At 42.6% G+C, this 20,090-nt stretch overlaps 49 non-coding genes across 49 annotated transcripts; all 49 read left to right on the top strand.

Moving 5' to 3' along the window:
- The first annotated feature begins 40 nt into the window (after nucleotides 1-40).
- On the top strand, nucleotides 41-112 carry TRNAE-CUC (transfer RNA glutamic acid (anticodon CUC)). The gene has a single exon. It is a non-coding gene; the product is annotated as a tRNA-Glu (tRNA).
- A 224-nt stretch (nucleotides 113-336) lies between these two features.
- Nucleotides 337-408, top strand: TRNAE-CUC (transfer RNA glutamic acid (anticodon CUC)). Its single transcript has one exon. It is a non-coding gene; the product is annotated as a tRNA-Glu (tRNA).
- Nucleotides 409-644: 236 nt separating this feature from the next.
- TRNAE-CUC (transfer RNA glutamic acid (anticodon CUC)) lies at nucleotides 645-716 on the top strand. Its single transcript has one exon. It is a non-coding gene; the product is annotated as a tRNA-Glu (tRNA).
- An 82-nt stretch (nucleotides 717-798) lies between these two features.
- On the top strand, nucleotides 799-870 carry TRNAE-CUC (transfer RNA glutamic acid (anticodon CUC)). The gene has a single exon. It is a non-coding gene; the product is annotated as a tRNA-Glu (tRNA).
- Nucleotides 871-951: 81 nt separating this feature from the next.
- TRNAE-CUC (transfer RNA glutamic acid (anticodon CUC)) lies at nucleotides 952-1,023 on the top strand. Its single transcript has one exon. It is a non-coding gene; the product is annotated as a tRNA-Glu (tRNA).
- Nucleotides 1,024-1,105: 82 nt separating this feature from the next.
- On the top strand, nucleotides 1,106-1,177 carry TRNAE-CUC (transfer RNA glutamic acid (anticodon CUC)). The gene has a single exon. It is a non-coding gene; the product is annotated as a tRNA-Glu (tRNA).
- Nucleotides 1,178-1,259: 82 nt separating this feature from the next.
- Nucleotides 1,260-1,331, top strand: TRNAD-AUC (transfer RNA aspartic acid (anticodon AUC)). The gene has a single exon. It is a non-coding gene; the product is annotated as a tRNA-Asp (tRNA).
- An 82-nt stretch (nucleotides 1,332-1,413) lies between these two features.
- On the top strand, nucleotides 1,414-1,485 carry TRNAE-CUC (transfer RNA glutamic acid (anticodon CUC)). The gene has a single exon. It is a non-coding gene; the product is annotated as a tRNA-Glu (tRNA).
- Nucleotides 1,486-2,033: 548 nt separating this feature from the next.
- On the top strand, nucleotides 2,034-2,105 carry TRNAE-CUC (transfer RNA glutamic acid (anticodon CUC)). The gene has a single exon. It is a non-coding gene; the product is annotated as a tRNA-Glu (tRNA).
- Nucleotides 2,106-2,187: 82 nt separating this feature from the next.
- Nucleotides 2,188-2,259, top strand: TRNAE-CUC (transfer RNA glutamic acid (anticodon CUC)). The gene has a single exon. It is a non-coding gene; the product is annotated as a tRNA-Glu (tRNA).
- An 81-nt stretch (nucleotides 2,260-2,340) lies between these two features.
- On the top strand, nucleotides 2,341-2,412 carry TRNAE-CUC (transfer RNA glutamic acid (anticodon CUC)). The gene has a single exon. It is a non-coding gene; the product is annotated as a tRNA-Glu (tRNA).
- An 82-nt stretch (nucleotides 2,413-2,494) lies between these two features.
- On the top strand, nucleotides 2,495-2,566 carry TRNAE-CUC (transfer RNA glutamic acid (anticodon CUC)). The gene has a single exon. It is a non-coding gene; the product is annotated as a tRNA-Glu (tRNA).
- A 3,360-nt stretch (nucleotides 2,567-5,926) lies between these two features.
- TRNAE-CUC (transfer RNA glutamic acid (anticodon CUC)) lies at nucleotides 5,927-5,998 on the top strand. The gene has a single exon. It is a non-coding gene; the product is annotated as a tRNA-Glu (tRNA).
- An 82-nt stretch (nucleotides 5,999-6,080) lies between these two features.
- Nucleotides 6,081-6,152, top strand: TRNAE-CUC (transfer RNA glutamic acid (anticodon CUC)). The gene has a single exon. It is a non-coding gene; the product is annotated as a tRNA-Glu (tRNA).
- Nucleotides 6,153-6,376: 224 nt separating this feature from the next.
- Nucleotides 6,377-6,448, top strand: TRNAE-CUC (transfer RNA glutamic acid (anticodon CUC)). The gene has a single exon. It is a non-coding gene; the product is annotated as a tRNA-Glu (tRNA).
- Nucleotides 6,449-6,530: 82 nt separating this feature from the next.
- On the top strand, nucleotides 6,531-6,602 carry TRNAE-CUC (transfer RNA glutamic acid (anticodon CUC)). The gene has a single exon. It is a non-coding gene; the product is annotated as a tRNA-Glu (tRNA).
- A 73-nt stretch (nucleotides 6,603-6,675) lies between these two features.
- On the top strand, nucleotides 6,676-6,747 carry TRNAE-CUC (transfer RNA glutamic acid (anticodon CUC)). The gene has a single exon. It is a non-coding gene; the product is annotated as a tRNA-Glu (tRNA).
- Nucleotides 6,748-7,128: 381 nt separating this feature from the next.
- Nucleotides 7,129-7,200, top strand: TRNAE-CUC (transfer RNA glutamic acid (anticodon CUC)). The gene has a single exon. It is a non-coding gene; the product is annotated as a tRNA-Glu (tRNA).
- Nucleotides 7,201-7,427: 227 nt separating this feature from the next.
- Nucleotides 7,428-7,499, top strand: TRNAE-CUC (transfer RNA glutamic acid (anticodon CUC)). The gene has a single exon. It is a non-coding gene; the product is annotated as a tRNA-Glu (tRNA).
- Nucleotides 7,500-7,871: 372 nt separating this feature from the next.
- TRNAE-CUC (transfer RNA glutamic acid (anticodon CUC)) lies at nucleotides 7,872-7,943 on the top strand. The gene has a single exon. It is a non-coding gene; the product is annotated as a tRNA-Glu (tRNA).
- A 227-nt stretch (nucleotides 7,944-8,170) lies between these two features.
- On the top strand, nucleotides 8,171-8,242 carry TRNAE-CUC (transfer RNA glutamic acid (anticodon CUC)). The gene has a single exon. It is a non-coding gene; the product is annotated as a tRNA-Glu (tRNA).
- An 83-nt stretch (nucleotides 8,243-8,325) lies between these two features.
- Nucleotides 8,326-8,397, top strand: TRNAE-CUC (transfer RNA glutamic acid (anticodon CUC)). The gene has a single exon. It is a non-coding gene; the product is annotated as a tRNA-Glu (tRNA).
- Nucleotides 8,398-8,638: 241 nt separating this feature from the next.
- Nucleotides 8,639-8,710, top strand: TRNAE-CUC (transfer RNA glutamic acid (anticodon CUC)). The gene has a single exon. It is a non-coding gene; the product is annotated as a tRNA-Glu (tRNA).
- Nucleotides 8,711-8,934: 224 nt separating this feature from the next.
- Nucleotides 8,935-9,006, top strand: TRNAE-CUC (transfer RNA glutamic acid (anticodon CUC)). Its single transcript has one exon. It is a non-coding gene; the product is annotated as a tRNA-Glu (tRNA).
- A 218-nt stretch (nucleotides 9,007-9,224) lies between these two features.
- TRNAE-CUC (transfer RNA glutamic acid (anticodon CUC)) lies at nucleotides 9,225-9,296 on the top strand. Its single transcript has one exon. It is a non-coding gene; the product is annotated as a tRNA-Glu (tRNA).
- Nucleotides 9,297-9,378: 82 nt separating this feature from the next.
- TRNAE-CUC (transfer RNA glutamic acid (anticodon CUC)) lies at nucleotides 9,379-9,450 on the top strand. The gene has a single exon. It is a non-coding gene; the product is annotated as a tRNA-Glu (tRNA).
- A 369-nt stretch (nucleotides 9,451-9,819) lies between these two features.
- On the top strand, nucleotides 9,820-9,891 carry TRNAE-CUC (transfer RNA glutamic acid (anticodon CUC)). The gene has a single exon. It is a non-coding gene; the product is annotated as a tRNA-Glu (tRNA).
- Nucleotides 9,892-9,964: 73 nt separating this feature from the next.
- TRNAE-CUC (transfer RNA glutamic acid (anticodon CUC)) lies at nucleotides 9,965-10,036 on the top strand. Its single transcript has one exon. It is a non-coding gene; the product is annotated as a tRNA-Glu (tRNA).
- Nucleotides 10,037-10,118: 82 nt separating this feature from the next.
- On the top strand, nucleotides 10,119-10,190 carry TRNAE-CUC (transfer RNA glutamic acid (anticodon CUC)). The gene has a single exon. It is a non-coding gene; the product is annotated as a tRNA-Glu (tRNA).
- A 227-nt stretch (nucleotides 10,191-10,417) lies between these two features.
- Nucleotides 10,418-10,489, top strand: TRNAE-CUC (transfer RNA glutamic acid (anticodon CUC)). The gene has a single exon. It is a non-coding gene; the product is annotated as a tRNA-Glu (tRNA).
- Nucleotides 10,490-10,716: 227 nt separating this feature from the next.
- On the top strand, nucleotides 10,717-10,788 carry TRNAE-CUC (transfer RNA glutamic acid (anticodon CUC)). Its single transcript has one exon. It is a non-coding gene; the product is annotated as a tRNA-Glu (tRNA).
- A 372-nt stretch (nucleotides 10,789-11,160) lies between these two features.
- TRNAE-CUC (transfer RNA glutamic acid (anticodon CUC)) lies at nucleotides 11,161-11,272 on the top strand. The gene is made up of 2 exons: nucleotides 11,161-11,197; nucleotides 11,238-11,272. It is a non-coding gene; the product is annotated as a tRNA-Glu (tRNA).
- Nucleotides 11,273-11,499: 227 nt separating this feature from the next.
- TRNAE-CUC (transfer RNA glutamic acid (anticodon CUC)) lies at nucleotides 11,500-11,571 on the top strand. Its single transcript has one exon. It is a non-coding gene; the product is annotated as a tRNA-Glu (tRNA).
- Nucleotides 11,572-12,273: 702 nt separating this feature from the next.
- Nucleotides 12,274-12,345, top strand: TRNAE-CUC (transfer RNA glutamic acid (anticodon CUC)). Its single transcript has one exon. It is a non-coding gene; the product is annotated as a tRNA-Glu (tRNA).
- A 224-nt stretch (nucleotides 12,346-12,569) lies between these two features.
- On the top strand, nucleotides 12,570-12,641 carry TRNAE-CUC (transfer RNA glutamic acid (anticodon CUC)). Its single transcript has one exon. It is a non-coding gene; the product is annotated as a tRNA-Glu (tRNA).
- Nucleotides 12,642-12,714: 73 nt separating this feature from the next.
- On the top strand, nucleotides 12,715-12,786 carry TRNAE-CUC (transfer RNA glutamic acid (anticodon CUC)). The gene has a single exon. It is a non-coding gene; the product is annotated as a tRNA-Glu (tRNA).
- Nucleotides 12,787-13,180: 394 nt separating this feature from the next.
- On the top strand, nucleotides 13,181-13,252 carry TRNAE-CUC (transfer RNA glutamic acid (anticodon CUC)). Its single transcript has one exon. It is a non-coding gene; the product is annotated as a tRNA-Glu (tRNA).
- A 73-nt stretch (nucleotides 13,253-13,325) lies between these two features.
- On the top strand, nucleotides 13,326-13,397 carry TRNAE-CUC (transfer RNA glutamic acid (anticodon CUC)). The gene has a single exon. It is a non-coding gene; the product is annotated as a tRNA-Glu (tRNA).
- An 82-nt stretch (nucleotides 13,398-13,479) lies between these two features.
- Nucleotides 13,480-13,551, top strand: TRNAE-CUC (transfer RNA glutamic acid (anticodon CUC)). Its single transcript has one exon. It is a non-coding gene; the product is annotated as a tRNA-Glu (tRNA).
- A 1,859-nt stretch (nucleotides 13,552-15,410) lies between these two features.
- TRNAE-CUC (transfer RNA glutamic acid (anticodon CUC)) lies at nucleotides 15,411-15,482 on the top strand. Its single transcript has one exon. It is a non-coding gene; the product is annotated as a tRNA-Glu (tRNA).
- A 240-nt stretch (nucleotides 15,483-15,722) lies between these two features.
- TRNAE-CUC (transfer RNA glutamic acid (anticodon CUC)) lies at nucleotides 15,723-15,794 on the top strand. Its single transcript has one exon. It is a non-coding gene; the product is annotated as a tRNA-Glu (tRNA).
- An 82-nt stretch (nucleotides 15,795-15,876) lies between these two features.
- Nucleotides 15,877-15,948, top strand: TRNAE-CUC (transfer RNA glutamic acid (anticodon CUC)). Its single transcript has one exon. It is a non-coding gene; the product is annotated as a tRNA-Glu (tRNA).
- A 224-nt stretch (nucleotides 15,949-16,172) lies between these two features.
- On the top strand, nucleotides 16,173-16,244 carry TRNAE-CUC (transfer RNA glutamic acid (anticodon CUC)). Its single transcript has one exon. It is a non-coding gene; the product is annotated as a tRNA-Glu (tRNA).
- Nucleotides 16,245-16,317: 73 nt separating this feature from the next.
- On the top strand, nucleotides 16,318-16,389 carry TRNAE-CUC (transfer RNA glutamic acid (anticodon CUC)). The gene has a single exon. It is a non-coding gene; the product is annotated as a tRNA-Glu (tRNA).
- A 73-nt stretch (nucleotides 16,390-16,462) lies between these two features.
- Nucleotides 16,463-16,534, top strand: TRNAE-CUC (transfer RNA glutamic acid (anticodon CUC)). The gene has a single exon. It is a non-coding gene; the product is annotated as a tRNA-Glu (tRNA).
- Nucleotides 16,535-16,616: 82 nt separating this feature from the next.
- TRNAE-CUC (transfer RNA glutamic acid (anticodon CUC)) lies at nucleotides 16,617-16,688 on the top strand. The gene has a single exon. It is a non-coding gene; the product is annotated as a tRNA-Glu (tRNA).
- A 73-nt stretch (nucleotides 16,689-16,761) lies between these two features.
- On the top strand, nucleotides 16,762-16,833 carry TRNAE-CUC (transfer RNA glutamic acid (anticodon CUC)). The gene has a single exon. It is a non-coding gene; the product is annotated as a tRNA-Glu (tRNA).
- Nucleotides 16,834-16,915: 82 nt separating this feature from the next.
- TRNAE-CUC (transfer RNA glutamic acid (anticodon CUC)) lies at nucleotides 16,916-16,987 on the top strand. Its single transcript has one exon. It is a non-coding gene; the product is annotated as a tRNA-Glu (tRNA).
- Nucleotides 16,988-19,697: 2,710 nt separating this feature from the next.
- On the top strand, nucleotides 19,698-19,769 carry TRNAE-CUC (transfer RNA glutamic acid (anticodon CUC)). Its single transcript has one exon. It is a non-coding gene; the product is annotated as a tRNA-Glu (tRNA).
- The last annotated feature ends 321 nt before the right edge of the window (nucleotides 19,770-20,090 follow it).

Raw genomic sequence — 20,090 nt, forward strand, 5'->3', positions numbered from 1 at the left:
AGAATGCAAGGATTTCATTGTTTATTTAAACCTTGCATCGTCCGGTGTCGTCTAGTGGTTAGGATATCTGACTCTCACTCAGAAGGCCCGGGTTCAAACCCCGGCATCGGAGTTCTTCCATTTAAATTCAATCTTCCTATTATTTCAACAAAGAAAGCAAGGATTTCATTGGTTATTTACACTATGTTTCGGCCGGTGTCAAATAGGGGTTAGGATATCTGACTCTCGTTCAGAAGCCCCGGGTTCAAACCCAGGCATCGGAATGTTTCCATTTTAATTCAATCCACTTCCTATTATTTCAACAAGGATTTTATTGTTTATACAAACCTTGCATCGTCCGGTGTCGTCTAGTGGTTAGGATATCTGACTCTCACTCAGAAGGCCCGGGTTCAAACCCCGGCATCGGAATGTTTCCATTTCAGTTCAATCCACTTCCTATTATTTCAACAAAGAAAGCAAGGATTTCATTAGTTATTTAAACTATGCATCGTCCGGTGTCGTCTAGTGGTTAGGTTATCTGACTCTCACTCAGAAGGACCAGGTTCAAACCCCTGTATCGGAATGTTTCCATTTTAGTTCAATCCACTTCTTATTATTTCAACAAAGAATGCAAGGATTTCATTGTTTATTTAAACTATGCATCGTCCGGTGTCGTCTAGTGGTTAGGATATCTGACTCTCACTCAGAAGGCCCGGGTTCAAACCCCTGTATCGGAATGTTTCCATTTCAGTTCAATCTATTTCCTATTATTTCAACAAAGAATGCAAGGATTTCATTGTTTATTTAAACCTTGCATCGTCCGGTGTCGTCTAGTGGTTAGGATATCTGACTCTCACTCAGAAGGCCCGGGTTCAAACCCCGGCATCGGAATGTTTCCATTTTAGTTCAATCCACTTCTTATTATTTCAACAAAGAAAGCAAGGATTTCTTTAGTTATTTACACTATGCTCGTCCGGTGTCGTCTAGTGGTTAGGATATCTGACTCTCACTCAGAAGGCCCGGGTTCAAACCCCGGCATCGGAATGTTTCCATTTTAATTCAATCCACTTCCTATTATTTCAACAAAGAAAGCCAGGATTTCATTGTTTATTTAAACTATGCATCGTCCGGTGTCGTCTAGTGGTTAGGATATCTGACTCTCACTCAGAAGGCCCGGGTTCAAACTCCGGCATCGGAATGTTTCCATTTTAGTTCAATCCACTTCCTATTATTTCAACAAAGAAAGCAAGGATTTCATTGTTTATTTAAACTATGCATCGTCCGGTGTCGCCTAGTGGTTAGGATATCTGACTATCACTCAGAAGGCCCGGGTTCAAACCCCGGCATCGGAATGTTTCCATTTTACTTCAATCCACTTCCTGTTATTTCAACAAAGAAAGCAAGGATTTCATTGTTTATTTAAACCATGCATCGTCCGGTCTCGTCTAGTGGTTAGGATATCTGACTCTCACTCAGAAGGCCCGGGTTCAAACCCCGGCATCGGAATGTTTCCATTTTACTTCAATCCACTTCCTATTATTTCAACAAAGAAAGCAAGGATTTCATTAGTTATTTAAACTATGCATCGTCCGGTGTCGTCTAGTGGTTAGGATATCTGATCGAATCTCACTCAGAAGGCCCGGGTTCAAACTCCGGCATCGGAATGTTTCCATTTTAGTTCAATCCACTTCCTATTATTTCAACAAAGAAAGCAAGGATTTCATTGTTTATTTAAACTATGCATCGTCCGGAGTCGTCTAGTGGTTAGGATATCTGACTCTCAGTCAGAAGGCCCGGGTTCAAACCCCTGTATCGGAATGTTTCCATTTCAGTTCAATCCACTTCCTATTATTTCAACAAAGAAAGCAAGGATTTCATTAGTTATTTAAACTATGCATCGTCCGGTGTCGTCTAGTGGTTAGGTTATCTGACTCTCACTCAGAAGTACCAGGTTCAAACCCCTGTATCGGAATGTTTCCATTTCAGTTCAATCCACTTCTTATTATTTCAACAAAGAATGCAAGGATTTCATTGTTTATTTAAACTATGCATCGTCCGGTGTCGTCTAGTGGTTAGGATATCTGACTCTCACTCAGAAGGCCCGGGTTCAAACCCCTGTATCGGAATGTTTCCATTTCAGTTCAATCCACTTCCTATTATTTCAACAAAGAATGCAAGGATTTCATTGTTTATTTAAACCTTGCATCGTCCGGTGTCGTCTAGTGGTTAGGATATCTGACTCTCACTCAGAAGGCCCGGGTTCAAACCCCGGCATCGGAATGTTTCCATTTTAGTTCAATCCACTTCTTATTATTTCAACAAAGAAAGCAAGGATTTCATTAGTTATTTACACTATGCTCGTCCGGTGTCGTCTAGTGGTTAGGATATCTGACTCTCACTCAGAAGGCCCGGGTTCAAACCCCGGCATCGGAATGTTTCCATTTTAATTCAATCCACTTCCTATTATTTCAACAAAGAAAGCCAGGATTTCATTGTTTATTTAAACTATGCATCGTCCGGTGTCGTCTAGTGGTTAGGATATCTGACTCTCACTCAGAAGGCCCGGGTTCAAACTCCGGCATCGGAATGTTTCCATTTTAGTTCAATCCACTTCCTATTATTTCAACAAAGAAAGCAAGGATTTCATTGTTTATTTAAACTATGCATCGTCCGGTGTCGCCTAGTGGTTAGGATATCTGACTCTCACTCAGAAGGCCCGGGTTCAAACACCGGCATCGGAATGTTTCCATTTTAATTCAATCCACTTCCTATTATTTCAACAAAGAAAGCAAGGATTTCATTGTTTATTTAAACTATGCATCGTCCGGTGTCGTCTAGTGGTTAGGATATCTGACTCCTAAAAAAAAAAGATTCGCGTTTGGTTTTTTGGAGAGTGCGGTTCGTTTTTCTTTGCTCTCCTCGCCTGCTCGCTAAGCCTTAGTTTCGGTTATTTTTCTTACAATTTGTTTGCTTAATTTATAATTTACTAATCCGCGCAGTTTTTTTTTTCGGTTTCCTTGCCCTCCTGGGTTTTCGTCTGAAATCCAGGATGGATATTTTTAAACGCTCTAACTTTTTAACCTGCACTAAACAAGATATAACAGAAGATGATGTTATTACGGCGATCCACCTGGCTTTTGGGTTGGAGGCCATCTCGTCGGTTGTTCCAACTACAGGAGGTTTTTTTGTTACGTTCGTCACTGTCAAGGACGCCGAGGACTGCGTTTTGCAGGGAATTGATATTAATGAAGAAGTCTTTGCCGTGTCGAATGTTGCTGTTAAGGTAGTGGTAGCCTCTTTTTTTGGTTTACCGGAATTTGTTGCTGACGAGGCTTTGATGGAGAAATTGCGTAGTATGGGCTGTGATTTAAAGGGAGAGATAGTATGGGCGAAGAATAAGAAGAATATTTACACGGGAGTTCGACGTGTGAAGGTGGCGTTACCGGAAGGGGTTTCGTCACTTCCCTATCGCATTAAACTTAAGGACATGATGGGGGTGGTGTCCTTTTACGAAGTCCTGCATGATCGCCAAGGCCGGGTCTGTAACGGGTGTTTGGCTTCCGATCACATATACAAGGACTGTCCTAAGTTTGTTTGTTTCGGTTGCAAGCAACAGGGCCACACCGTTCGTAATTGTCCTCAGCGGGCTGGTAATGATAATTCCGCTGATAAGTCAGAGGGCGATGCGCCACAGGATACGGCTGACGTGGGTGTTAGTAAACCGGATGCTGCGATAATTAATCGTTCTTCTAAATTTAAACAGAGCGGTAGGCCTAACAGCAAGCGTCATCATTCAACGGACGACGGTGACGTCATTTCGTTTCCGTATCGCCGAAAGAGTTCCTCTATTCTTAAGTCCTCCCGCCTGACCGGTAAGCTTGCCTCTACGCCCAATTTGCCTCCTGGTGACGACTCTGACCCGATGGGGTCTGGAGGGCAGCAGTCTGATGGAGTTTTGGAAGATCACAAAATGGCATAATTAATATGGCGTTACGTTTTTTATCGCTAAATGTTAATGGATTGCGTGATAAGACGAAAATGGAACATGTAATAGCTTTTATAAAGGACTATGATCTCGTTTTTTTACAAGAAACCCACTGGCTCCCGGAACATGTAGCTATTTTTAAAACGTATTTTAGAGGTAAAGTTTTTATTGACCTGGATTTAATTAATGGAGGTTTTTGCGGTGTTGCAACTTTAATACGGCCAGGAATAGACGTCTTACCCCGCCGGGTGGTACATAAAAATACGGGGCGTTTTTTATTGACCTCATTAGAAATAGATGATACCTGTATCGACTATATTAATGTTTACGCTCCAAATGACGCAGCCTCCCGTTCGACATTTTTTAAAGAAATCGCCAATATTTGTAGTACGCTTCATCGGCCTTTTATTTTTGGCGATCTAAATGATGTCATGAACCCTTCAATGGACCGGCGCCCGGCAAATTTTCGCCGGGACCCGCATTATTCGTTACCAACCATGTCTGGCGAACTTTCATTGGTCGATGTTTGGCGTCACTACCATCCTTCGCAATTTGAATATTCGCGGGCTGGATTTGTTTTTGGGCGATATTTATTCTCCCGAATAGACTACTTTTTCGTTCGGCGGCCCGAACTAGCTCTTTTATCTCGTTGCACTTACATGGTTTCTCCTTTTTCTGATCATAAAGCCCTCATAGTGCAAATTGATCTGTCTGGTTCTCCGATAGGGCCGGGAACTTGGGCTTTTAATTCCTCTTTGTTGGAGAATGATAACTTTCTCACTGGTTGTACTCGTATAGTGGAACGAAGCCAAACCTCACTTGCCTACAGGGAAGATATTTTTCGGTGGTATGAAGATTTGAAAATATCTTTGCGTGATTACGCTATTTTTTACTCCAAACATTTGGCCTCGCAGCGTCGCGCGCATAAAACCAAATTGCAAATAGAGATTAATGCTTACCTTGCTCGTCGGAATTTGTCAGTTGATGAAGAAACCAAACTTATTGCTTTGACGGAATCCCTTTCTCAAGTTACCGCCCATAAGTTCGTTGGTGCCGCAGTTCGTGCGAAAGCCCAGCACCTTTTAGCCGACGAAAAACCTACTGCTTTTTTTCTGCGCCTCGAAAATTTTCTGCAGAGGAAAAAAATGATTCAGTCGCTTACATTGTCCAGTGGCGAGATCACCCGCGACGGTACCACTATTCGTCAGAATATTTTTGAATACTATGCGAGGCTCTATGCTAAGGCACCGGTAGATCCCGAAGCTGGCGGGATTTTTTCTTCCTTGGTACAGGGAAGAGTATCAGAGGACAAACGGCGGAGCCTGGACAATACCATTGTCTGGTCGGAGATTGTTACGGCCTTAAAATCAATGAAGCGGGGGAAAAGCCCTGGCCGTGATGGCTTCACAGTCGAGTTTTGGTCATTTCTCTTGCCTTTAGTCAAGGAAGGTTTTCTTCGGGTTTTGGCCACGATTGCTCGGGATGGTGTACTGCCCCGTACAATGACTGAGGGTCTGATTTTGCTTGTCCCGAAGTCCGGCGATCTCACTTTTTTGGCGTCTTGGCGTCCTATATCGCTGCTCAATGTAGACTATAAAATACTCGCGAAGGTCTTTGCTAATAGGCTGGCACCGCTTTTGCCGGATATAATTTCTCCATGCCAGACAGGAGCGGTGAGAGGCCGGGACATATCGCATATCTGACTCTCACTCAGAAGGCCCGGGTTCAAACCCCGGCATCGGAATGTTTCCATTTTAATTCAATCCACTTCCTATTATTTCAACAAGGATTTTATTGTTTATAGAACCCTTGCATCGTCCGGTGTCATCTAGTGGTTAGGATATCTGACTCTCGTTCAGAAGCCCCGGGTTCAAACCCAGGCATCGGAATGTTTCCATTTTAATTCAATCCACTTCCTATTATTTCAACAAGGATTTTATTGTTTATATAAACCTTGCATCGTCCGGTGTCGTCTAGTGGTTAGGATATCTGACTCTCACTCAGAAGGCCCGGGTTCAAACCCCGGCATCGGAATGTTTCCATTTCAGTTCAATCCACTTCCTATTATTTCAACAAAGAATGCAAGGATTTCATTGTTTATTTAAACCTTGCATCGTCCGGTGTCGTCTAGTGGTTAGGATATCTGACTCTCACTCAGAAGGCCCGGGTTCAAACCCCGGCATCGGAGTTCTTCCATTTAAATTCAATCTTCCTATTATTTCAACAAAGAAAGCAAGGATTTCATTGGTTATTTACACTATGTTTCGGCCGGTGTCAAATAGGGGTTAGGATATCTGACTCTCGTTCAGAAGCCCCGGGTTCAAACCCAGGCATCGGAATGTTTCCATTTTAATTCAATCCACTTCCTATTATTTCAACAAGGATTTTATTGTTTATATAAACCTTGCATCGTCCGGTGTCGTCTAGTGGTTAGGATATCTGACTCTCACTCAGAAGGCCCGGGTTCAAACCCCGGCATCGGAATGTTTCCATTTTAATTCAATCCACTTCCTATTAATTCAACAAAGAAAGCAAGGATTTCATTGGTTATTTAAACTAGGCATCGTCCGGTGTCGTCTAGTGGTTAGGATATCTGACTCTCACGCAGAAGGCCCGGGTTCAAACCCCGGCATCGGAATGTTTCCATTTTAATTCAATCCACTTCCTATTATTTAATCAAGGATTTTATTGTATATATAAACCTTGCATCGTCCGGTGTCGTCTAGTGGTTAGGATATCTGACTCTCACTCAGAAGGCCCGAGTTCAAACCCCGGCATCGGAATGTTTCCATTTTAATTCAATCCACTTCCTATTAATTCAACAAAGAAAGCAAGGATTTCATTGGTTATTTAAACTAGGCATTGTCCGGTGTCGTCTAGTGGTTAGGATATCTGACTCTCACGCAGAAGGCCCGGGTTTAAACCCCGGCATCGGAATGTTTCCATTTTAATTCAATCCACTTCCTATTATTTAATCAAGGATTTTATTGTATATATAAACCTTGCATCGTCCGGCGTCGTCTAGTGGTTAGGATATCTAACTCTCACTCAGAAGGCCCGGGTTCAAACCCCGGCATCGGAATGTTTCCATTTTAATTCAATCCACTTCCTATTATTTCAACAAAGAAAGCAAGGATTTCATTGGTTATTTAAACTACGCATCGTCCGGTGTCGTCTAGTGGTTAGGATATCTGACTCTCACTCAGAAGGCCCGGGTTCAAACCCCGGCATCGGAATGTTTCCATTTTAATTCAATCCACTTCCTATTATTTCAACAAGGATTTTATTGTTTATATAAACCTTGCATAGTCCGGAGTTGTCTAGTGGTTAGGATATCTGACTTTCACTCAGAAGGCCCGGGTTCAAACCCCGGCATCGGAATGTTTCCACTTTAATTCAATCCACTTCCTATTATTTCAACAAACGAAGCAAGGATTTCATTGGTTATTTAAACCTTGCATCATCCGGTGTCGTCTAGTGGTTAGGATATCTGACTCTCACTCAGAAGGCCCGGGTTCAAACCCCGGCATCGGAATATTTCCATTTTAATTCAATCCACTTCCTATTATTTCAACAAGGATTTTATTGTTTATATAAACCTTGCATCGTCCGGTGTCGTCTAGTGGTTAGGATATCTGACTCTCACTTGGAAGGCCCGGGTTCAAACCCCAGCATCGGAATGTTTCCATTTTAATTCAATCCACTTCCTATTATTTCAACAAGGATTTTATTGTTTATATAATCCTTGCATAGTCCGGAGTTGTCTAGTGGTTAGGATATCTGACTTTCACTCAGAAGGCCCGGGTTCAAACCCCGGCATCGGAATGTTTCCATTTTAATTCAATCCACTTCCTATTAATTCAACAAAGAAAGCAAGGATTTCATTGGTTATTTAAACTAGGCATCGTCCGGTGTCGTCTAGTGGTTAGGATATCTGACTCTCACTCAGAAGGCCCGGGTTCAAACCCCGGCATCGGAATGTTTCCATTTTAATTCAATCCACTTCCTATTATTTATTCAAGGATTTTATTGTATATATAAACCTTGCATCGTCCGGCGTCGTCTAGTGGTTAGGATATCTAACTCTCACTCAGAAGGCCCGGGTTCAAACCCCGGCATCGGAATGTTTCCATTTTAATTCAATCCACTTCCTATTATTTCAACAAAGAAAGCAAGGATTTCATTGGTTATTTAAACTACGCATCGTCCGGTGTCGTCTAGTGGTTAGGATATCTGACTCTCACTCAGAAGGCCCGGGTTCAAACCCCGGCATCGGAATGTTTCCATTTTAATTCAATCCACTTCCTATTATTTCAACAATATAAAGCAAGGATTTCATTGGTTATTTAAACTACGCATCGTCCGGTGTCGTCTAGTGGTTAGGATATCTGACTCTCACTCAGAAGGCCCGGGTTCAAACCCCGGCATCGGAATGTTTCCATTTTAATTCAATCCACTTCCTATTATTTCAACAAAATAAAGCAAGGATTTCATTGGTTATTTGAACTACGCATCGTCCGGTGTCGTCTAGTGGTTAGGATATCTGATCGAATCTCACTCAGAAGGCCCGGGTTCAAACTCCGGCATCGGAATGTTTCCATTTCAGTTCAATCCACTTCCTATTATTTCAACAAAGAATGCAAGGATTTCATTGTTTATTTAAACCTTGCATCGTCCGGTGTCGTCTAGTGGTTAGGATATCTGACTCTCACTCAGAAGGCCCGGGTTCAGACCCCGGCATCGGAGTTCTTCCATTTAAATTCAATCTTCCTATTATTTCAACAAAGAAAGCAAGGATTTCATTGGTTATTTACACTATGTTTCGGCCGGTGTCAAATAGTGGTTAGGATATCTGACTCTCGTTCAGAAGCCCCGGGTTCAAACCCAGGCATCGGAATGTTTCCATTTTAATTCAATCCACTTCCTATTATTTCAACAAGGATTTTATTGTTTATATAAACCTTGCATCGTCCGGTGTCGTCTAGTGGTTAGGATATCTGACTCTCACTCAGAAGGCCCGGGTTCAAACCCCGGCATCGGAATGTTTCCATTTTAATTCAATCCACTTCCTATTATTTCAACAAGGATTTTATTGTTTATAGAACCCTTGCATCGTCCGGTGTCATCTAGTGGTTAGGATATCTGACTCTCGTTCAGAAGCCCCGGGTTCAAACCCAGGCATCGGAGTGTTTCCATTTTAATTCAATCCACTTCCTATTATTTCAACAAGGATTTTATTGTTTATATAAACCTTGCATCGTCCGGTGTCGTCTAGTGGTTAGGATATCTGACTCTCACTCAGAAGGCCCGGGTTCAAACCCCGGCATCGGAATGTTTCCATTTCAGTTCAATCCACTTCCTATTATTTCAACAAAGAATGCAAGGATTTCATTGTTTATTTAAAACTTGCATCGTCCGGTGTCGTCTAGTGGTTAGGATATCTGACTCTCACTCAGAAGGCCCGGGTTCAAACCCCGGCATCGGAGTTCTTCCATTTAAATTCAATCTTCCTATTATTTCAACAAAGAAAGCAAGGATTTCATTGGTTATTTACACTATGTTTCGGCCGGTGTCAAATAGTGGTTAGGATATCTGACTCTCACTCAGAAGGCCCGGGTTCAAACCCCGGCATCGGAATGTTTCCATTTTAATTCAATCCACTTCCTATTATTTCAACAAGGATTTTATTGTTTATAGAACCCTTGCATCGTCCGGTGTCATCTAGTGGTTAGGATATCTGACTCTCGTTCAGAAGCCCCGGGTTCAAACCCAGGCATCGGAATGTTTCCATTTTAATTCAATCCACTTCCTATTATTTCAACAAGGATTTTATTGTTTATATAAACCTTGCATCGTCCGGTGTCGTCTAGTGGTTAGGATATCTGACTCTCACTCAGAAGGCCCGGGTTCAAACCCCGGCATCGGAATGTTTCCATTTTAATTCAATCCACTTCCTATTATTTAATCAAGGATTTTATTGTATATATAAACCTTGCATCGTCCGGTGTCGTCTAGTGGTTAGGATATCTGACTCTCCCTCAGAAGGCCCGGGTTCAAACCCCGGCTTCGGAATGTTTCCATTTTAATTCAATCCACTTCCTATTAATTCAACAAAGAAAGCAAGGATTTCATTGGTTATTTAAACTAGGCATCGTCCGGTGTCGTCTAGTGGTTAGGATATCTGACTCTCGCGCAGAAGGCCCGGGTTCAAACCCCGGCATCGGAATGTTTCCATTTTAATTCAATCCACTTCCTATTATTTAATCAAGGATTTTATTGTATATATAAACCTTGCATCGTCCGGCGTCGTCTAGTGGTTAGGATATCTAACTCTCACTCAGAAGGCCCGGGTTCAAACCCCGGCATCGGAATGTTTCCATTTTAATTCAATCCACTTCCTATTATTTCAACAAAGAAAGCAAGGATTTCATTGGTTATTTAAACTACGCATCGTCCGGTGTCGTCTAGTGGTTAGGATATCTGACTCTCACTCAGAAGGCCCGGGTTCAAACCCCGGCATCGGAATGTTTCCATTTTAATTCAATCCACTTCCTATTATTTCAACAAGGATTTTATTGTTTATATAAACCTTGCATAGTCCGGAGTTGTCTAGTGGTTAGGATATCTGACTTTCACTCAGAAGGCCCGGGTTCAAACCCCGGCATCGGAATGTTTCAACTTTAATTCAATCCACTTCCTATTATTTCAACAAAGGAAGCAAGGATTTCATTGGTTATTTAAACCTTGCATCATCCGGTGTCGTCTAGTGGTTAGGATATCTGACTCTCACTCAGAAGGCCCGGGTTCAAACCCCGGCATCGGAATATTTCCATTTTAATTCAATCCACTTCCTATTATTTCAACAAGGATTTTATTGTTTATATAAACCTTGCATCGTCCGGTGTCGTCTAGTGGTTAGGATATCTGACTCTCACTTGGAAGGCCCGGGTTCAAACCCCAGCATCGGAATGTTTCCATTTTAATTCAATCCACTTCCTATTATTTCAACAAGGATTTTATTGTTTATATAAACCTTGCATAGTCCGGAGTTGTCTAGTGGTTAGGATATCTGACTTTCACTCAGTAGGCCCGGGTTCAAACCCCGGCATCGGAATGTTTCCACTTTAATTCAATCCACTTCCTATTATTTCAACAAATGAAGCAAGGATTTCATTGGTTATTTAAACCTTGCATCATCCGGTGTCGTCTAGTGGTTAGGATATCTGACTCTCACTCAGAAGGCCCGGGTTCAAACCCGGATATCTGACTCTCACTCAGAAGGCCCGGGTTCAAACCCCGGCATCGGAATATTTCCATTTTAATTCAATCCACTTCCTATTATTTCAACAAGGATTTTATTGTTTATATAAACCTTGCATCGTCCGGAGTTGTCTAGTGGTTAGGATATCTGACTTTCACTCAGAAGGCCCGGGTTCAAACCCCGGCATCGGAATGTTTCCACTTTAATTCAATCCACTTCCTATTATTTCAACAAATGAAGCAAGGATTTCATTGGTTATTTAAACCTTGCATCATCCGGTGTCGTCTAGTGGTTAGGATATCTGACTCTCACTCAGAAGGCCCGGGTTCAAACCCCGGCATCGGAATGTTTCCACTTTAATTCAATCCACTTCCTATTATTTCAACAAATGAAGCAAGGATTTCATTGGTTATTTAAACCTTGCATCATCCGGTGTCGTCTAGTGGTTAGGATAGCTGACTCTCACTCAGAAGGCCCGTGTTCAAACCCCGGCATCGGAATGTTTCCATTTCAGTTCAATCCACTTCCTATTATTTCAACAAAGAATGCAAGGATTTCATTGTTTATTTAAACCTTGCATCGTCCGGTGTCATCTAGTGGTTTGGATATCTGACTCTCACGCAGAAAGCCCGGGTTCAAACCCCGGCATCGGAATGTTTCCATTTTAGTTCAATCCACTTCCTATTATTTCAACAAAGAAAGCAAGGATTTCAATAGCTATTTGAACTATGCATCGTCCGATGTCGTCTAGTGGTTAGGATATCTGATCGAATCTCACTCAGAAGGCCCGGGTTCAAACTCCGGCATCGGAATGTTTCCATTTTACTTCAATCCACTTCCTATTATTTCAACAAAGAAAGCAAGGATTTCATTGTTTATTTAAACTACGCATCGTCCGGTGTCGTCTAGTGGTTAGGATATCTGACTCTCACTTAGAAGGCCCGGGTTCAAACCCCTGTATCGGAATGTTTCCATTTCAGTTCAATCCACTTCCTGTTAGTTCAACAAAGTATGCAAGGATTTCATTGTTTATTTAAACCTTGCATCGTCCGGTGTCGTCTAGTGGTTAGGATATCTGACTCTCACTCAGAAGGCCCGGGTTTAAACCCCGGCATCGGAGTTCTTCCATTTAAATTCAATCTTCCTATTATTTCTACAAAGAAAGCAAGGATTACATTGGTTATTTACGCTATGTTTCGGCCGGTGTCGACTAGTGGTTAGGATATCTGACTCTCGTTCAGAAGGCCCGGGTTCAAACCCTGGCATCGGAATGTTTCCATTTTAATTCAATCCACTTCCTATTATTTCAACAAGGATTTTATTGTTTATATAAAACTTGCATCGTCCGGTGTCGTCTAGTGGTTAGGATATCTGACACTCACTCAGAAGGCCCGGGTTCAAACCCCGGCATCGGAATGTTTCCATTTTAATTCAATCCACTTCCTATTATTTCAACAAGGATTTTATTGTTTATAGAACCCTTGCATCGTCCGGTGTCGTCTAGTGGTTAGGATATCTGACTCTCACTCAGAAGGCCCGGGTTCAAACCCCGGCATCGGAATGTTTCCATTTTAGTTCAATCCACTTCCTATTATTTCAACAAAGAAAGCAAGGATTTCATTGTTTATTTAAACCTTGCATCGTCTGGTGTCGTCTAGTGGTTTGGATATCTGACTCTCACGCAGAAAGCCCGGGTTCAAACCCCGGCATCGGAATGTTTCCATTTTAGTTCAATCCACTTCCTATTATTTCAACAAAGAAAGCAAGGATTTCAATAGCTATTTGAACTATGCATCGTCCGGTGTCGTCTAGTGGTTAGGATATCTGATCGAATCTCACTCAGAAGGCCCGGGTTCAAACTCCGGCATCGGAATGTTTCCATTTTACTTCAATCCACTTCCTATTATTTCAACAAAGAAAGCAAGGATTTCATTGTTTATTTACACTAGGCATCGTCCGGTGTCGTCTAGTGGTTAGGGTATCTGACTCTCACTCAGAAGGCCCGGGTTCAAACCCCGGCATCGGAATGTTTCCATTTTAATTCAATCCACTTCCTATTATTTAATCAAGGATTTTATTGTATATATAAACCTTGCATCGTCCGGTGTCGTCTAGTGGTTAAGATATCTGACTCTCACTCAGAAGGCCCGGGTTCAAACCCCGGCATCGGAATGTTTCCATTTTAATTCAATCCACTTCCTATTAATTCAACAAAGAAAGCAAGGATTTCATTGGTTATTTAAACTAGGCATCGTCCGGTGTCGTCTAGTGGTTAGGGTATCTGACTCTCACTCAGAAGGCCCGGGTTCAAACCCCGGCATCGGAATGTTTCCATTTTAATTCAATCCACTTCCTATTATTTAATCAAGGATTTTATTGTATATATAAACCTTGCATCGTCCGGTGTCGTCCAGTGGTTAGGATATCTGACAGAGAGTTGCGTTCGAGCTTTTGAAGAGTGCAGGTCGTTCGATTTTGCACTCCGTGTTTTCGTCGCGCTAAGCCTAAGCGGGGTTTTTTTCCAATTTATTTTTCTTTCGGTTATTATTCGTGCATTTAATTCAATAGTTGTTAATTTTTAATCTCGTTTTCCCTCCTGGGTGTTTCTACCCAGGAAGGATGCTTTCAAGCGGTCGGTTTTTATTGATTTTAAACGTAATCTACCAAGTTTTGAAGTTGTGTCTACCGCGGTTACTGCGAACTTTGGCCTGGACTGTGCTTCTTCCCTCGTTGCTTGTGATGAAGGTGGTTATATTCTTACCTTGAAGAATTTAGCCGATGTTGTTGGTGTAATCGATTCTGGGTTGGATATTGGTGGTGAGCTCTACGAAATATCAAGTGTTTCTGCGAAGACAGTGACTGCCGCTTTTCATGATCTGCCGGAATACGTGACTGATGACGCTGTTCTCTCTAAGCTAACGTCGCTTGGCTGCGAAATTAAGGGTCAGATAGTTTGGCATAAAAAATTATCATTTTATTGTGGAGTACGTACTGTTCGGGTTACTTTACCCGAGGGGCTTTCTTCGTTGCCTTATCGCTTACGGATCGCCGATGCTGTTGGTCGGGAGAAGTTTTACGCTGTGAAACACGATTCCCAAATTAAGGTGTGTAATAAGTGTTATGCTACCGATCACGTATATCGTCAGTGTCCGGAGTTCAAGTGTTTCAAGTGTCAGAAGCAGGGTCATGTCATTCGCGAGTGTCCACTATGGCCCAGAATGGGGTCCCGTGATTCTGCAGCGGTGTCCGTCGGCGTTGGAGATGCTGCAATGGCAGTAGTCGATCCTCCCTCCGGTTCTATTCCGCCAGTTTTCCCGGTCCTCGGTGGCGGAGTTGTTTCAACAGTCGTCAATGCTGGTCTCAAGTCTGATCCGCGTCGGAGTGCTAAGCATTCGTTGTCGTCCAGCGACGGTGATTCCGGGAAGACTTCGTCTTCTTACACTCGTCCTGCTGCGAAAACTCAGAAGGTTCCCATTTCCTCTTTGGTTCCTTTTGAGGGTGGGCGCCGGCCAGATTGGTGGCCTAAGGAAGTTGTTTGGCCTCCATCTTCCCAGAATGAATTTCACGCTCGCTATTGTCGCTATCAGGGGCAGCCAGTTACCAGTCCTCTGTATTGGGATTTTGTGATACCGGATGATTACGGTTTTAAGGTATAAGTCACGGAATTATGATGGTCACTTCTCTGAATGTATTGCAGCTTTCTCTTTGTTATGTCGGGTATCACTCTTTGCTACTTATTTTCAATAGGGTTTTTTTCAATTATTTATTTCATTTACATGCTGTTTGATGTTTATTTTTGCCTATTTTCGTTAATTATTACTAACAACATAATGCAATGAATAATCGTTTACGATTTGTTTCTATTATTTCTTTGATGTGTCGTAGGATACTATTTTTTATTCGATGTTAACTCTTCATTATCTTTCTTTGTATTCCAGTTGCTTTTTTTCGGACTGATTTGTCATTTATTACTCAGGCATTTTCTCTTTATATAATCTGTCGATTGTTGTATCTCGCTTCCTTGTAAAATACACGCGTAAAAAAAAAAAAAAAAAAAAAAAAGATATCTGACTCTCACTCAGAAGGCCCGGGTTCAAACCCCAGCATCGGAATGTTTCCATTTTAATTCAATCCACTTCCTATTATTTAATCAAGGATTTTATTGTATATATAAACCTTGCATCGTCCGGTGTCGTCTAGTGGTTAGGATATCTGACTCTCACTCAGAAGGCCCGGGTTCAAACCCCGGCATCGGAATGTTTCCATTTTAATTCAATCCACTTCCTATTAATTCAACAAAGAAAGCAAGGATTTCATTGTTTATTTAAACCTTGCATCGTCCGGTGTCGTCTAGTGGTTAGGATATCTGATCGAATCTCACTCAGAAGGCCCGGGTTCAAACTCCGGCATCGGAATGTTTCCATTTCAGTTAAATCCACTTCCTATTATTTCAACAAAGAATGCAAGGATTTCATTGTTTATTTAAACCTTGCATCGTCCGGTGTCGTCTAGTGGTTTGGATATCTGACTCTCACTCAGAAGGCCCAGGTTCAAACCCCGGCATCGGAATGTTTCCATTTCAGTTCAATCCACTTCCTATTATTTCAACAAAGAATGCAAGGATTTCATTGTTTATTTAAACCTTGCATCGTCCGGTGTCGTCTAGTGGTTAGGATATCTGACTCTCACTCAGAAGGCCCGGGTTTAAACCCCGGCATCGGAGTTCTTCCATTTAAATTCAATCTTCCTATTATTTCAACAAAGAAAGCAAGGATTACATTGGTTATTTACACTATGTTTCGGCCGGTGTCGTCTAGTGGTTAGGATATCTGACTCTCGTTCAGAAGGCCCGGGTTCAAACCCAGGCATCGGAATGTTTCCATTTTAATTCAATCCACTTCCTATTATTTCAACAAGGATTTTATTGTTTATATAAAACTTGCATCGTCCGGTGTCGTCTAGTGGTTAGGATATCTGACTCTCACTCAGAAGGCCCGGGTTCAAACCCCGGCATCGGAATGTTTCCATTTTAATTCAATCCACTTCCTATTATTTCAACAAGGATTTTATTGTTTATAGAACCCTTGCATCGTCCGGTGTCGTCTAGTGGTTAGGATATCTGACTCTCGCTCAGAAGGCCCGGGTTCAAACCCCGGCATCGGAATGTTTCCATTTTAATTCAATCCACTTCCTATTATTTAATCAAGGATTTTATTGTATATATAAACCTTGCATCGTCCGGTGTCGTCTAGTGGTTAGGATATCTGACTCTCACTCAGAAGGCCCGGGTTCAAACCCCGGCATCGGAATGTTTCCATTTTAATTCAATCCACTTCCTATTAATTCAACAAAGAAAGCAAGGATTTCATTGGTTATTTAAACTAGGCATCGTCCGGTGTCGTCTAGTGGTTAGGGTATCTGACTCTCACTCAGAAGGCCCGGGTTCAAACCCCGGCATCGGAATGTTTCCATTTTAATTCAATCCACTTCCTATTATTTAATCAAGGATTTTATTGTATATATAAACCTTGCATCGTCCGATGTCGTCTAGTGGTTAGGATATCTGACTCTCACTCAGAAGGCCCGGGTTCAAACCCCGGCATCGGAATGTTTCCATTTTAATTCAATCCACTTCCTATTAATTCAACAAAGAAAGCAAGGATTTCGTTGGTTATTTAAACTAGGCATCGTCCGGTGTCGTCTAGTGGTTAGGGTATCTGACTCTCACTCAGAAGGCCCGGGTTCATACCCCGGCATCGGAATGTTTCCATTTTAATTCAATCCACTTCCTATTATTTAATCAAGGATTTTATTGTATATATAAACCTTGCATCGTCCGCTTAGCCCATATCGCCCGTGATCAGGGCCGAATTCCGCGCAGCATGAAAATAGGTCTTATTATCCTTTTGCCCAAGACTGGTGATTTAACTCTTTTAAAGAACTGGAGGCCTATAACGTTACTCAATACTGATTATAAAATTTTATCCAAAGTTTTTGCTCTCCGAGTAGCGTCGCTTTTGCCGAACATTACGTCAGCTACTCAAACGGGTGCGGTTCGTGGTCGGGACATTTCTACCTCCACGAGACTGTTGTCAGATGTCGCCGAGAACCTCCGCCTTCGTGAAGAGGGTGGCATTATGGTCCAGCTGGACCTTATGAAGGCTTTCGACCGGGTGGCATGGCCATATTTATTTGAGCTCTTAGCGGCCATGGGGTTTGGCCCGTTTTTCTGCAAGTGGATTCAAGCTTTTGTCGCGGGTTCCAGGGCCTGTGTCAAAGTCAATGGTCATTTGACTGATGTCTTTTCGTTAGGGCGGTCGGTTCGCCAAGGGTGCCCGCTTAGCCCTCTGCTATATGTTTTAGCCTCGGAACCTCTGTTTTCCGCGGTCACGTCGCACGAATCCATCCCGCCGGTACGGTTATCCGCGCATTCGGTTTTGCCGACTCTCTTTCAACATATGGATGACACCACGGTTGTAACCTCAACAGCGGCCGCGATTCCCGCGATCTGCGACGTTTTTGCGGATTTCGGTCAAGCCTCCGGAGCGAAATTGAACCCGTCAAAGTGCCACGCGAAATGGCTTGGTCTATATCATGGTCGGGACCCTATCGAGATCAGCGGCGTAACGCTTTCTAGTTCACCTTTGAAAATTCTCGGTATTTGGATAGACTACGATTCTGTGCATTCGGCTCGCCTTCAATGGGAGGAGCGCTATGGCAAGTTCTCTCGGGTCTTACGGTCTTGGAAAGGTCGTACTCTCTCGGTCGTTGGCAAAGTTTTGGTTGTCAATGTGCTCGCTGCATCTATGCTCTGGCATATTTTAAAAACAGTCGATATTTCGCCTTTTTGGCTTCGTCAATTTCGGGAAGCTATTTTGAACTTTATTTGGGGCAATGGCCCTCATCTGGTCGCCTATGAGAGTCTTGTTCGGCCAACGCTGATCGGAGGGTTCGGGCTAGTAGACATTTGTACCAAAGTTAAGGCGTTTCGCGTTCGCGAAGCTCTTACGTTGTTTGCAGAGACTACTCCGGTTTTCGCTCGGGATCTTTCGTCGCAGATTCTTAATCTTTATGGCGGCGCCTTGCAATTGGGCCTACACGTTTTCCGGTTATCTATCACTTCTCGTTGCGCCGCCGGTCTTCCGTCTCGGTATGTTTCCATGCTGCTTGCTTGGAAGGATTTTCAGCACATTCATGGCTGGACCTTTCCCGCTCTCTCGAATTTTTTGGATGAACCGCTTTTTTTAAATCCGCGTCTGTCGTTGCCACATTTCGGTCGTCTCGAGCGTGGGTTTTTTTCGCAAGCGGGTTTTCGGACAGTACGCGATCTGTGTTACGAGTACGTCTCCGGGTTCTTGCCGCCACAGGCGTGTTTCGACGCTACAGCCGATTCATCGCTCGTTTTGCCTCGGTCTCGGGTCTTGCGACTCTACCAAGAACTTATTGATGCAGTTCCTCCGATTTGGTCCATGAGCATTCAACAAGGGGGGCGTCAATTGCGTCGCCCTCCGGTCGCGCACGAGGTCGGTTTATCGGTTATTGACGTGTCGGGCGAAAAGGTGTCTCTCGCTATCGCAGTGAGGCCCATTTACGCTGCGTTCGCGGAATCATCGTCTATCGAGTCGAGTGGAGAAGAACGCTGGCGTCGCTTTTTCGGTGGCCCTCTTCAACGGATTCGCTGGAAATTCGTGCGATCCAATTTTTTGGGTCCTTCACTCTCTGCCATAAATTTACGCCTCATTCATCATGGTTTCTCGGTGAAGTCGCGTTTGGTGCACGCTCTAGTGGTACCGGATGATACGTGCATATATTGTCGGATAGACTCAGAGACGGTAGAACATCTCTTCGTAACGTGCCCCGTGGTTTCTCAATTATGGACTTGGCTATTCTGTGATATTTTGGAACTTAATCGTGATTTATATGGCGTTTCTTCGTATACGCGAAATTCTTTCCTTATTTTTGGTTTAATTCATAAAGACTTGCATAACTCTAAAATGTTTTGGACAGTGGTCCAGTTCCTTTGTGCTGTAATGAAAAGAGAAATTTGGTTATACCGGTGTTATTGTTCTTTTAATGATATTCAATTTAATCACTTTTTGTGTCAAAAGAAATTCCATGCAGTTTTAAAACTAGAATGTCGTTATAAGCAACAGAAATTACATTTAGATTTACCGTCAGATTTAATTTTATACAACATGTTAAACAAAATATTTGAATAGAATGCTTGTTGATTGCTTGTCCTCAATTCTATTTTGTGTTTTATAACCTCCAATCTTTATGATTGTATTGTAATTTTAATACTGTGAATAAAGGATTTAAAAAAAAAAAAAAAAAAAAAAGGATATCTGACTCTCACTCAGAAGGCCCGGGTTCAAACCCCTGTATCGGAGTGTTTCCATTTCAGTTCAATCCACTTCCTATTATTTCAACAAAGAATGCAAGGATTTCATTGTTTATTTAAACCTTGCATCGTCCGGTGTCGTCTAGTGGTTAGGATATCTGACTCTCACTCAGAAGGCCCGGGTTCAAACCCCGGCATCGGAATGTTTCCATTTTACTTCAATCCACTTCCTATTATTTCAACAAAGAAAGCAAGGATTTCATTAGTTATTTGAACTATGCATCGTCCGGTTTCGTCTAGTGGTTAGGATATCTGACTCTCACTCAGAAGGCCCGGGTTCAAACCCCTGTATCGGAATGTTTCCATTTCAGTTCAATCCACTTCCTATTATTTCAACAAAGAAAGCAAGGATTTCATTAGTTATTTAAACTATGCATCGTACGGTGTCGTCTAGTGGTTAGGATATCTGATCGAATCTCACTCAGAAGGCCCGGGTTCAAACTCCGGCATCGGAATGTTTCCAT

Source organism: Leiobunum rupestre, chromosome 1 (assembly GCF_980474605.1).
Source record: "Leiobunum rupestre chromosome 1, qqLeiRupe1.1.hap1, whole genome shotgun sequence".
Lineage (NCBI taxonomy): Eukaryota > Metazoa > Arthropoda > Arachnida > Opiliones > Sclerosomatidae > Leiobunum > Leiobunum rupestre.